The sequence below is a fragment of the Falco cherrug genome, chromosome 3 (genome assembly GCF_023634085.1).
Source record: "Falco cherrug isolate bFalChe1 chromosome 3, bFalChe1.pri, whole genome shotgun sequence".
NCBI classification, from domain to species: domain Eukaryota; kingdom Metazoa; phylum Chordata; class Aves; order Falconiformes; family Falconidae; genus Falco; species Falco cherrug.
The window spans coordinates 17,059,029-17,070,471 of record NC_073699.1 but is presented as its reverse complement, the minus strand read 5'-3'; the positions used below and the strand labels follow the sequence as shown (position 1 = coordinate 17,070,471).

At 43.7% G+C, this 11,443-nt stretch overlaps 1 long non-coding RNA gene across 1 annotated transcript in view; it reads left to right on the top strand.

Moving 5' to 3' along the window:
- Nucleotides 1-296: 296 nt before the first annotated feature.
- The window catches only part of LOC129735531 (uncharacterized), a 28,111-nt gene continuing 16,964 nt past the window's right edge, over nt 297-11,443 (top strand). Inside the window, exon 1 of the long non-coding RNA XR_008731222.1 lies at nt 297-11,342. This is a non-coding gene — a long non-coding RNA (uncharacterized LOC129735531). The remainder of the gene's footprint in view (nt 11,343-11,443) is intronic.

Below are 11,443 nucleotides of genomic sequence, written 5' to 3'. Positions count from 1 at the left end.
CTTTTCCTTCCAGAACATCTACCTTCACTCCCAGCTTAGGCTCATCCTCGAATCTGGTGACAGTGCATATAATTGTACCTTCCAGATCATTTATAAAGCTGAATTGCATTGATTCCAGAAGAAACTGATTTGTGCCCAGCTGCCAACATGATTTGGACCCTTTAAACACCACCCTCTGAGCTCAACAGTTCAGTCAGTTTCCTAACCGTTTTGTGTTTCATCTTTCCAGTCTGTATCGTAATGGCTTGTCAAACAGGATTTTGAGAGACAGCGGCAAACACCTAGCTAAAGTCAAGCGTGATTGAAACTTCATTCTATCCATGTTGGATTTTCACAGTCAGCTTCTTATCATTTGCATGCCTGGAAGTAGCTGTTGTAAGGACCTGTTCCATAGTTTTCTCGGGGACCGAAACAAGGCTGACTGGTCTGCAGTTTCCTGGATCTTCCTTTTTTTCCCTTTTTGTAGGTGCACATAGTATTTGTTCTTCATCAGTCTTCAGACTGTTAAAACCTGTCTCCACACAAAGATGGTTTCCTACTGTTTGTTTTCCGCTTCCCCTGCGTGGGGAAGTAATGTGGTTGACATGAGACAAATTGATTAAAACACCATGGATGACAACATGCAAAGAACAGAAGGTCCTTGTGTGTATTGATACCAGTCCAAATTAGTTAAAAACAGGACAAATTCTGGGCTGGAAATGACAATGGTTCATGGAGACATCTAGTCATGACCTAAATTCTAGAGGTGCCTTTGTTGATGGTGGAATGATCCCATCTGCAGATCTAGGTGAAGTGCAGTTCTGTGTAGCATGAGCTATCATAAATATTATTCTTGCAAGTTTTATTTAGCTGGGCCCAGTCTTTGGTCTATCATGCATTCAGCAGTCAAGATTTTGCTCTCTCTGCCAGTACCTGGAAGCCAGGTCTCTCCAAGACAGGGCGTGCTTGGTTTCACAGGACTATTGTGATATTGAATGCTGGTGTCTAGTCGTGATGGAGTTCATTAAATGGAGCTGTCACATCCTGAGAGGTAGCTAGAGTTTTATTAGCTGAAAGGTCTGTGTAAATTTTGCACAGACCAGTGTAGTAAGCCAGTGGCCTAGTTTTAGACTGATGTTGATATCAATAATTATATATATCAATCTGTGTTTAGCCACTGCAGTTAGTCAGCCTGATTGCACCAGCTGTACAGCAACATACAATCTCAGACCTGTATGTTTCTTTCATGTTGCAAAACAGGGTACACATCTTTAGCCCAGACTTACCAGCTTTGAAATAACAGGCGTTCAACAATGATACCATTGTAGTTGCATTGGAACGTGCCATTTTTACATTTTAATAACCACCACATTGACTAAGACTAGGAAATATGTGCTCTCCCCTGCCAAAGGATAGGTTTTTCTGGTTCAGCTCAATGAGTGACCAACGTCCTTCATATATCAGCTGGGGGCTCACCGTCTGGCTTCTGAGAAAAGCAAGAGGAGAATAGTAAGGGCTGGATAGGAAATTATAGAAAGACCAGGGAGGTTCATGTGAGGCCTCTGAACGGTGCTGCCCTCCAAGGCAGCGATTTGCTGATACACAGCTGCACATGGGTGTCCCTCTTCCACACCTATGCATTCAAATTATAAGTTGTAATTGTAATTACAATTGTAATTGTAATTGTAAGGCAATTGACATGACATTGCTTAACAGTGTTATTAATATTCACAGAACAGGTAGATATGTGCTGTGTTATGCCTCTTATATCTTTACTAATTAAGCATATCCTCAAGCCTTCCTTCCAGGAGGGTGGAAACCTGGCATCCACCCAGGCTCTGTTAATACAAACTCGATGTTACTTCAAGACGGTAAAAGGAGAGTGTGCTTTTCTTCTCCCTTTTTCAAATCTTTTTTCTTTTTTTGCACTAGAAGTACCCATTTCTGATCTGGCTGGAAAGAGTCAATAGAAAACAAGACACCACTGAAACATACTGCTGTGCCCTTGATGAGTATTTACATGTATATGCTTTAATAGTCAGCTGAGTTTAAATAAATACACAGAACTCCTGTTTTTGGCCAAACAAAAAGCTGTTGGTGCTGGTGTTTGTTTCCCTCATGCTGCTGGCTGCCTGCTGGTGTGGCAGAGGTGGAACTGTTCAGGGTGTCGTTTGCTTGAAACACTTTATCACGACTCCCCATGAGCCCTCCCTTCACCTGGTTGCTTACAGGTTTTCAATGAAGGGCCCTGTTCACACATGCAGCAACTCAAATTGTCTCTAAATAAACTTGTGTGTGTGGAGAGACATTCATGAGCACTTCCAGCGCGATGACAAATGGCAGGAGGGCCCACACGGACAACGTGGCCCCTCAGGGATGTGTCTCCATCAAGTTGTGCAAAGGTGCTGTAGGAGGGTGTGGAAACATGACTTTTAACGTAAGAGCAGTGTCTTTTGGAGCTTTAGAGACCAGGCTGCAAGCGACAGACATGCAGTGTTTAATCTGTCACCTCTTGTCTAATATTGTATCTCCAAACTTGATGGATACTTCAGGTTTTACCCCCAATTCCTCCTGGTGTGACTACCAGTCTGCTTCCTAAAAAACAACAGTCATCTTAACCCTTAAAAGACACCTTAAACAGATAGTTCTGATAAATATAATGAAGTCTTAAGAATTTATGTCCTGTCGTGCTCTTTTGCGGCCCTTGCTGAGATGATTCATGAACTGCAGTTGAGCTTTGGCCTAGCAGAGGCCGTTCTTCTGCAGTGACCAAGAGAGGGGAAAAGCCTGCAAATACAAGAGCTGCAGGAGGTTGTGGCCAGGTTTATCCCAACAGGTTAAACAGGGACAAGGCATAGCCCTGGGCACTGGTGTATACCTGTCCGAACTTCGAGCTGCTGGCACAGCTCCAGCCCACACCGGCTAGTGCTTCTCCAGACAACGCCTGGGCACTGTCTGGGGACTCACACTGGCCAGGGGCCATCCCCAGTAGTAATTTGGCTGCAGGCACCTTGTTTTGGGGAGGTGAAAGGGCTTAGCTGTCTGGATACGAGCTGCTGGGCAGTTGGCTCCGGTGCCAAGGAACAGTCCCTGGCTTGTCTTATTTACATGTATGGACAAGGTGAAGGCTTTGGGATACAGGAGCCTCAGTGGTAAGGCACCACACATGTGAATTTTGCAATTCTGGATGCAGTTTTGAAATACATCTGTTGAACTTTCAGGTACTGCTTTCAGATACTGCCTCTCTTGAAAACCCTGAACTTGCTGAATATCTGTTATTGGTCCCATAGAGCAAGGAAGGGAAGAAACCCTTCCTCTTCAGATAGCAGACATAAAATAATGTGAAAGAAATGTGAAATGACTGGGGAGGTGATTTATTCTCCTCTATAGGGCATTCATAGATTGCTGTTGATACAATTAAAAAGCATGCTGTATCTCCCTATTTGTGAGAAGAGGGAGAAGAAACAGAAGGAAAGACAGCTCAAAAACATGGAAATACCAAACAGAAATGGTAGACAATCTGATGTACAGGGTCTTACTTGTTACGTAATAATGCATAGGCTATGTTTGTACATATCTGTACCAGTGTCTACTTTTTTTATTAGTCATAAAATCAATAGTAAAAGGCATCCACTGTAGTCAAATTGGTCATGCTTGTCCCTGTTGAAAAAATGACTTTTTCTGCCCTTAAATTCCCAGGTGAGATTAATACAAATAAATAAGTTGTTTTGCCTCTAAGGAGTTATGTTCCTGGGGAAAAACCTCTATTGTGATCTGAATCGGTGCTCCAAAGCTCATCCTGTATAAACCATTAGTCCTGGAATCCAGCAGAGCTGAATTACAGATGAAATGTTATTTTGGTCCATTACGTCAATGCGTTGCTTGTACTAGAGAACCTAAAACTGAACACAGTGCTCCAGATGCAGTCTCACAAGTGTCAGATAAATGGGAATGTTTAATTATTTCAACTTACACAGTTGTATCGTCATAGGAAGTAGCCTGGTTGGTCAGCCAAGAGATCAGCATCACTCTGCTTGTCTACACTGACCCATAACAGGTTACCTTCACAGGGGTTGTTGTGTCTTTGGCTAAGGCGCTAAGGCTAGAACTGTGTCTGACTTGGCTTGAAAAGTAGTAGGTGTGCCTGGGTTCTGGTTGTATGCATTGATGTATCTGCATGAGCTGTTAAAATGGAGTCCCATGAGCACAGGGCACATGGTCAAGAGCAATCATGTGACAAGATCTAAAAGCAGCAGGAGTTTGTCTGGTATCTCAGAGGGCTTAGGGTGTAAGATGGTCCTTTGTCATTTCTGAACGTTCTTTGTACATGGTTCTATATCCATCCAGTCTTCTGTATCATCTGCTTTTTAACAAAATCAGACCTGAAGGAAGGGACATGAAACTTGACTCAGGCATCTCGCTATAACTGAACTGCTCTAGCTAGTGGAGCTGCACAAGGGTTTACAACACATTTATGCTAAAGTGAAGAACCATGTGAATAAATGAATAGCCCTAAAGTGCTGCAAACAAATACTTGGGATGAATTGAGGGGATGGGGAAAAAACGCCCGTTCTCCTTGCCCTGCATCCTCTCACATCCCATCTTTGACTACGCTCACCAAGGTGGGTGGACGAGATCAATAGATGGAGGAGGTTATAAAGCTCTTGTCATGTTCCTAAGGTCTGAAATCAGTTGACAAAATGTGCACAGCCACAGAGGAACCTGAGAGCCTCTCTTCTCAGGCTGGGAGGTCTGAGTGCTGCCAAAGGCTTCTGGCCCCCTCTCCCAGCCTAATGCTTTGAAAGAGTATCATTTGGCTCCATGACACTGCGGGTCTGTTGACTGGTGCTTGTATGTTTGTGCTTGGATGTGTGCACAACTCAAAAGCAAGTCTGAGGTTAAGTAAAGCCCCTTGCTTGGTGGGGAACCTTGATCAACGTGTCACAGAATGTGACAACTTCCATAATGGTTTTCAAAAAATGCATATGGGATTTGCTGCCAGCTTCTAGGGGAGGGATATGCGGTAACCACTTGAAAAATCTGACTTCTGGGCTCTGCCCTCATCTCCACAGCAGTTTTGAACAAATCATTTGATTTCTCTATGCCAGCCCGTTGATCAGTAATACTGTACTATTTATCCGACATCTTTGAGTGTTTGGCTTATTGAAGGGCTTTTTGTGTTGGAGACTTACAGTGGGCTTTATTAACTTTTTTTTTTTTATGGTCAAATTGAAAAAGAGTATCTTTTTTTTCTTTCCCTCTTTATGGACAGGCATTTAATACATCTGAAAATTTACTCCTTTTATTGTGTCGTAATTCAGGCATCTAAAACCCTGGCCCATTTTGAATTTAGGCCAAACACCCCTGCCATGGCATGACACAGTTTTCTCTTGGCTGGGCACACAACCTAACTCGGCACAGATGAGTATGGATGTGAGAGTGATAAAAACATGAAATGTTACATTTCTTGGCTGTTAGGATATAGCAAAGTTTTTTCCTGTGTACATTAGTTTTAGCATGCTCATATGTTCCTCCAAGACAGTGGGGTTTAATCTTCATGAAAGGCCTGTGTAAGCATGAAATACTGGAAATAAAAAGACAGCTGAGGGCAATTCTGCAGTCTTTATAGATCTTTATTTCAGGAGCAACATGACTGCTGGGGTCAGTAATACAACCCAGAGTGGACCTGCTTTTCGTACATGCTAATAAACAAGTGTTGGGGTGTTTATGTGGAAAGAGGCATACTTATGATGCAGATCAAAAAGTTTTATTAGGTAGGTGGAAACCCAGAATGATGCCATGTCCTGCTTACCACCTTCTGAGGACACCTCTTCTGCCAACATTTTAGTAATTTGTCAACAATCTCTTTTGCTACGTCCTTTTCGGTAATACACTTCTGCTACAGATCTTGAAAGAGTTTAAAGTTGAAGTAAAACTGGATCTCCCATCCCCACTGGACTTCAGTGCTGATGAGAATGAGAATCAGGTAAAAGGCTTATGAAAACAACTATTTTTGGCTCAGCCCTGATAGGACAACAGCTCCGCTGTTCCATCTGATATTCAGTCAGTGTGACTCATCTGTAGAGGACTTTCTGGCCCATTTTCTTTAAAATTGTGCTCTATCCAGAGAACTGACTGGGGCTTTCTAAAACTGGAAACTGAAAAAGAACATCTTGCGCGTTTATTGAATGTTGGTTGACCTTTTCTGCACCACCTCAGCTCAAAAGGTGTAATATGTGTTGTCTTATGCAGCGAGGTGTTTTCAACCAAAAGAATGCTTTTATGGACTTTTTTTTTTTTTTTAATCCTTCTGGAGGAGGGGAATAATGGAGAGAACAGGTTTTAAGGCCCCCATGGAGAGTGAGGTCAGGTGTCCTTAGACTTAGTAGGTGATGGCTGCTTCAGAATGGGAAGAGTTGGCAAGACTAGAAGAGACCACCCTGAACCTCACCCTGGCCTCTGGGCATACCTAGCTAACCCTTGGATTTTCCAGGTATTTGGGACTCCCAAAGCATGAAGACTGCTGCCAAGCTTTGCGGGTGCCACAACTAATACAAATGTGACTCTCAGCAGAGACTCTGGAGATATTTCCTCCGTGAGTCCCCCAGTTGTCTAGGATCTAGGAATTCTGCTTTTCCCCAAACTGGGGAAAATGAAAAATGTTTTCCTCAGAAACTCAGATACCATAAAAATCACACCTTTGAGAGCAAAGGTTAGGGAGAACTCAAACTTGTCATCTTCCTAGTGAGGACTCGTCCCTTCCTTTTCACTTGTTTATTTCCCCTGAAGATATAACCTTAGGCCGCAATTGGACAAGCTCTTTGTTAATGTAAAGCTGTGAATAATATATCTCTCAAGGGCTTAAAGTACCAGGTTGCATTAGGACTTTAGAAAGTAGTTGAAAGCTCCCTTTGCCAGAAGGAGCTTCCATTCATGGAATCTCAAAGTGGTCTGATGTGGACATCAGTGAGCAGCTTTGTTGGCTGTACGTGAAATCTGGCTCTGCTGAAGCCAGCGGCAAAACTGCCATTGATTTTAAGAGATCTGAATTTCATCCCCGGTATGTTTATTTACATTACTTTTTTTTCCTCTATTTTTTCCTGTTGCTTTTGGAATGTAGGCGTGGAGGAGTTGTGGAAAATATTGATATGATCGAGACACCCGTACCTTTACGGTGAGGGGTGAGCAGATGCCATTGTGGGAAGACACATTTAAAGTTTTGCCTGGCACTTTGAAATGCTTTTGATTTTTTCCTATCTGTCTTGCTTCAGCTTTCCAGGTTAAACTTGTGCGTGAATGACAGGTCTTACTGTTTTGAGCATTCTGTGTTTTTCTTCGTTATTTAGATACTGAACTTGCAAAATACTCCTCTTAACAGGGCAATTTGTACTTAACTGGATCTTAACGAGACCAGTCTTCCCTTTCCTGGGAAAGTATGTGCCTTTCACAAACCACAGCTAAAACTTGGTTTTTCATTGAAAAACAAAGCACACAGCTCCTCGCAAATGTCAGTTTTTCTTAGCATGAAGCAAATATGCATTTTGTAAATGTGGGACACAGACCTATTTTGATGTGGGTCTTGAACAGGGCTTCAGTATAGGGACAGCTCATCTTTAATTTATAGTTACACGCAATCGAGCCATTCCAGGAAAAGACATTTTGTGGTTCTTGGGCCAGGGAAGAAGAAGAAGGATAAAAACCTTCTACCCTAAACAGAAACAGTTACAACACGCAGTACAGACCTATGTTCCCTCAATGAAAAGTTAGTGTAAAGCCCTTGAAATGTTTTTCAGGATTATGGTCACTGAGAGACTGAAGCTAAAACTCTTTCAGGTATCACCTATTCTTTCTCTGGGTAAAACAGAAACTCCTGTTTGTTTGCTACCTCTGTTGCCTCAAGCAAGTTAAGTTAAATTCAGCTGGCAACTGGTCACAAGCAGTGTTCTCCAGGGCTCAGTACTGGGGCCAGTTCTGTTTAATATCTTTATCAATGATCTGGATGAGGGGATTGAGTGCACCTTCTGTGAGTTTACAGATGACACCAAGTTGGGTGGGAGTGCTGATCTGCTGGAGGGCAGGAAGGTTCTGCAGAGGGATCTGGACAGGATGGATCAATGGACCAAAGCCAATTGTGTGAGGTTCAACAAGAAGTGCTGGGTCCTGCACTTGGGTCATACCAACCCCACACAGCGCTATAGGCTTGGGGAAGAGTGGCTGGAAAGCTGCCTGGGGGAAAATTACCTTGGGGATGCTGGTTGATGGCCAGCTGAACATGAGCCAGCCATGTGCCCAGGTGGCCAAGGCCAACAGCATCCTGGCTTGTGTCAGAAATAGTATGGCCAGCAGGACAAGGGCAGTGATCATCCCCCTGTACTCGGCACTGGTGAGGCTGCATTCAGTTTTGGGTACTTTACTTCAAGGAAGAGACTGAGGTGCTGGAGCATGTCCAGAGATGGGCAACGGAGCTGATGAAGGGTCTGGAGCACAAGTCTGATGAGGAGCAGCTGAGGGAACTGGGGTTGTTCAGCCTGGAGAAAAGGAGGCCGAGGGTGGACCTTGTTATTCTCTACAATTACCTGAAAGGAGGCTGTAGGCAGGGGGGGTTGGTCTCTTTTCCCAGATAACAAGCGACATTACAAGAGGAATCAGCCTCAAATTGCACCAGGGAGGGTTTAGATTGGATATTAGGAAAAATTTCTTCGCTGAAATGGTTGTGAAGCATTGGAACAGGCTGCCCAGGGAGGCGGTTGAGTCACCGTCACTGGAGGTGTTTAAAAGACATGTAGATGTGTCACTTCGGGACATGGTTAGTGGTGGACTTGGCAGTGTTAGGTTAATGGTTGGACTTGATGATCTCAAAGGTCTTTTCCAACCTGAACGATTCTATGATTCTGTGATGCTAAGCTATAACCACATGCTTTAATCTGATTATGAGACCGGCTGCAGGAAATTCTCTGGCCTCTGTTGTGCCCAGTGTTGACTTAGTTGATCAAAATGGCATTTCTGGCCTGAAAGTTCATCAATCATAGGAGCCCAACAGAAAGCTTATGGTAGTGTAGTATATTTATAGAGGCACTTACAGTCTTTTATAAAAAAAACATTTTATATACAGTAATTGATTCATGCTTTCCTTCCACACAAATGCAACCACCACCAAGGATGAGGTCTGTCTTGTTTTTTTGCAGGGGATAGCAATGGGGAAGATGTAGGTAGGCAGCATGTAATTGTAAAAAAAAAAAAGGAATTTTATCATAACTTTGTGTTCACTTTTGTAAAAGATTAATGGGATTTTTTAAGGGTCTGTGCAAGTTGGGTAGTAATGTCACCTTTGAATTGTGTTGGGGTTATTGCTTCTGTACCAACAGTGGGAATTTCTTGCTGGATTATCATTACCTTGGCCTGGAATATCTCAGTGCCCTTTGATCAGCATTTAGGTGAGAGAAATTTCATTGTACCTCTTGTTTGGTACTGCAGGTAACTGTGTACTGCAAATACAGCTGCATGTCTGGCAGCGTGCTGCCTGTGTGCCTGCTTCTTGTTCAGACCAGCTGGCTGGTCTCCTTGCTGAAGGCTGTTACCTCAAACAGCAGAGTTGTTCTGCAGTGTGGTGTGTTCAGCCTTTACTGGTGCTCACCACAGCTTCTCCTGGAAGGAAAATGGATACTTGACTAATCTGTCAGAAACTGGCTTGTCCTAAATCATAGGAACAAAGAAAAGCTTGTAAAGGAAACTGCTGCCCTATCTTTATCAGCCAGCCTTTCCTTATTTCCATTACATGCAGCCTTGCTTATGTCTCTGACACTTGAGGAATACACAAGTTGTGCTCCTCTTCTTTTTCTTCAGACCAAATGGCTTTAGGTCTGATCCAAAACCCATTCAGTTTGAGGGGAGCCTTTCTAATGCTGTCAGGTAGCTTTGGATCATCTCCCTCACTTGCATCCCTTTGGGAAATCAGCTGGTGCACCTTTAACTTATTCATAGAAAGCTGATCTGAGGAAGGCAGCAATCAAATAACTTCAGTGTAGCACCTGAATGCTCTGCTTGAAACAGGTCTGTCAGAGGGTTGCTCGTCCCAAAGAAAGAGATTACAAAGGAAGGATTTTATCCAGGATATAGTATGATTTCTAATGCTTTCTATTAAATACAGGTAAATAGAAAAACATAGAAGACAAAGCAATCTTTTTTATGCAGCTTGCTTCCTCTGTCCCATGGACAAATTCCACTGGACCAACTTACACCCCTACTTTGACTGTCCTTGCTGTAATAGAAGATGTATGAAGCTAGTCAGCTTTGATCATTTAATGTATGCCAACATGAAAAAATGGGCCTAGAGTCTGAAATAATACTGTCAAATATCTGTGGGAACTAAGGAAATGGGCTTCAAATCTTACCCCAGAACCATCAATGAAGTGTTTTTAAAGTGTGTTTGTTTTTTTTTTTTTATTAATACTCTGTCACTGAGGGGGTGTCTTTTATGGAAATAGAAGTTTTCCTTATTTCTGACTTACTGGCTGGAGGTCTAAATTAGAATCGTTAGAAATCCCGGAGGGATAGAAGTGCACAAGGGCAGAGGGTCCTTGATGGCTTCGTGAAGGAAGAAGGAAGCATAGGGGGAGCCTGGAGCTCCGTGGTGCCTCCTGTGTGTCAGGGTTTATGTATGGACTGCATGTGCCATTCCACCCTGACTTTGGAGCAAGGCATCACTGAGTCAACTACCGGAGAGGACAGCTTGTGAGATCTCCTGGCCAAGGGTGGCTAGCAAAAGTGACAGCTACCACCAGTCACTCCAGGTGGATGGTTTCAGATGCTGAGGGAGCACCTGAGCTGGATACAGTTGTTCTCCATCAGAGCTGTACCTCTTGGTGCCGGATGGGTCATGCACGAAGGGTGGTTCTGATCCGAGGATCAGATGGGGCTTCTCGAGAGTCCTGGGCTCTCAAGAGCCTCCACTGGAAGAGGGACGGCTGGAAAAGCTGCAAACTCAGCTTCTGCTTGGGCTTCAAAAATTTCAATAAGGGCAACAGTACGAGGTGGGTGGCAGGTTTGAAGGGTAGCAGGGAGTGTGACAGGGAGTGGCTGCATGTTATTCCCTCCTTTCTCTGAAGAAAGAGTTGCACTTCTTTAATACATTTTTAATACATAATTGCTAGAATGAATATTGCTTGTGCCAGAGGAAATGTCAGCTGTCCTGCTAGGCATCTGGGCTGGGACTGGTGCTGATTTTACTGCTGCTCTTCAGCAGGGGCCTTTGGTGTCTAAACCTGACCCCTTCAAGGCTTGGCAGAGGCGTTACGTGTGAGCTGTGTCTAGCTCTTGAAGGCCCTGACTGGAGCTTCTAGATGCTACTGAAATGCTTACATGTGGTAAGAACAAGGACTTCTTTTCGTCTTCTTTTCATCTTCTTGTGCTGAGTGGGATGTTAGCTTTGGGAATGGCATGTGTGTCTGCCTGGAGGGCACTGGAT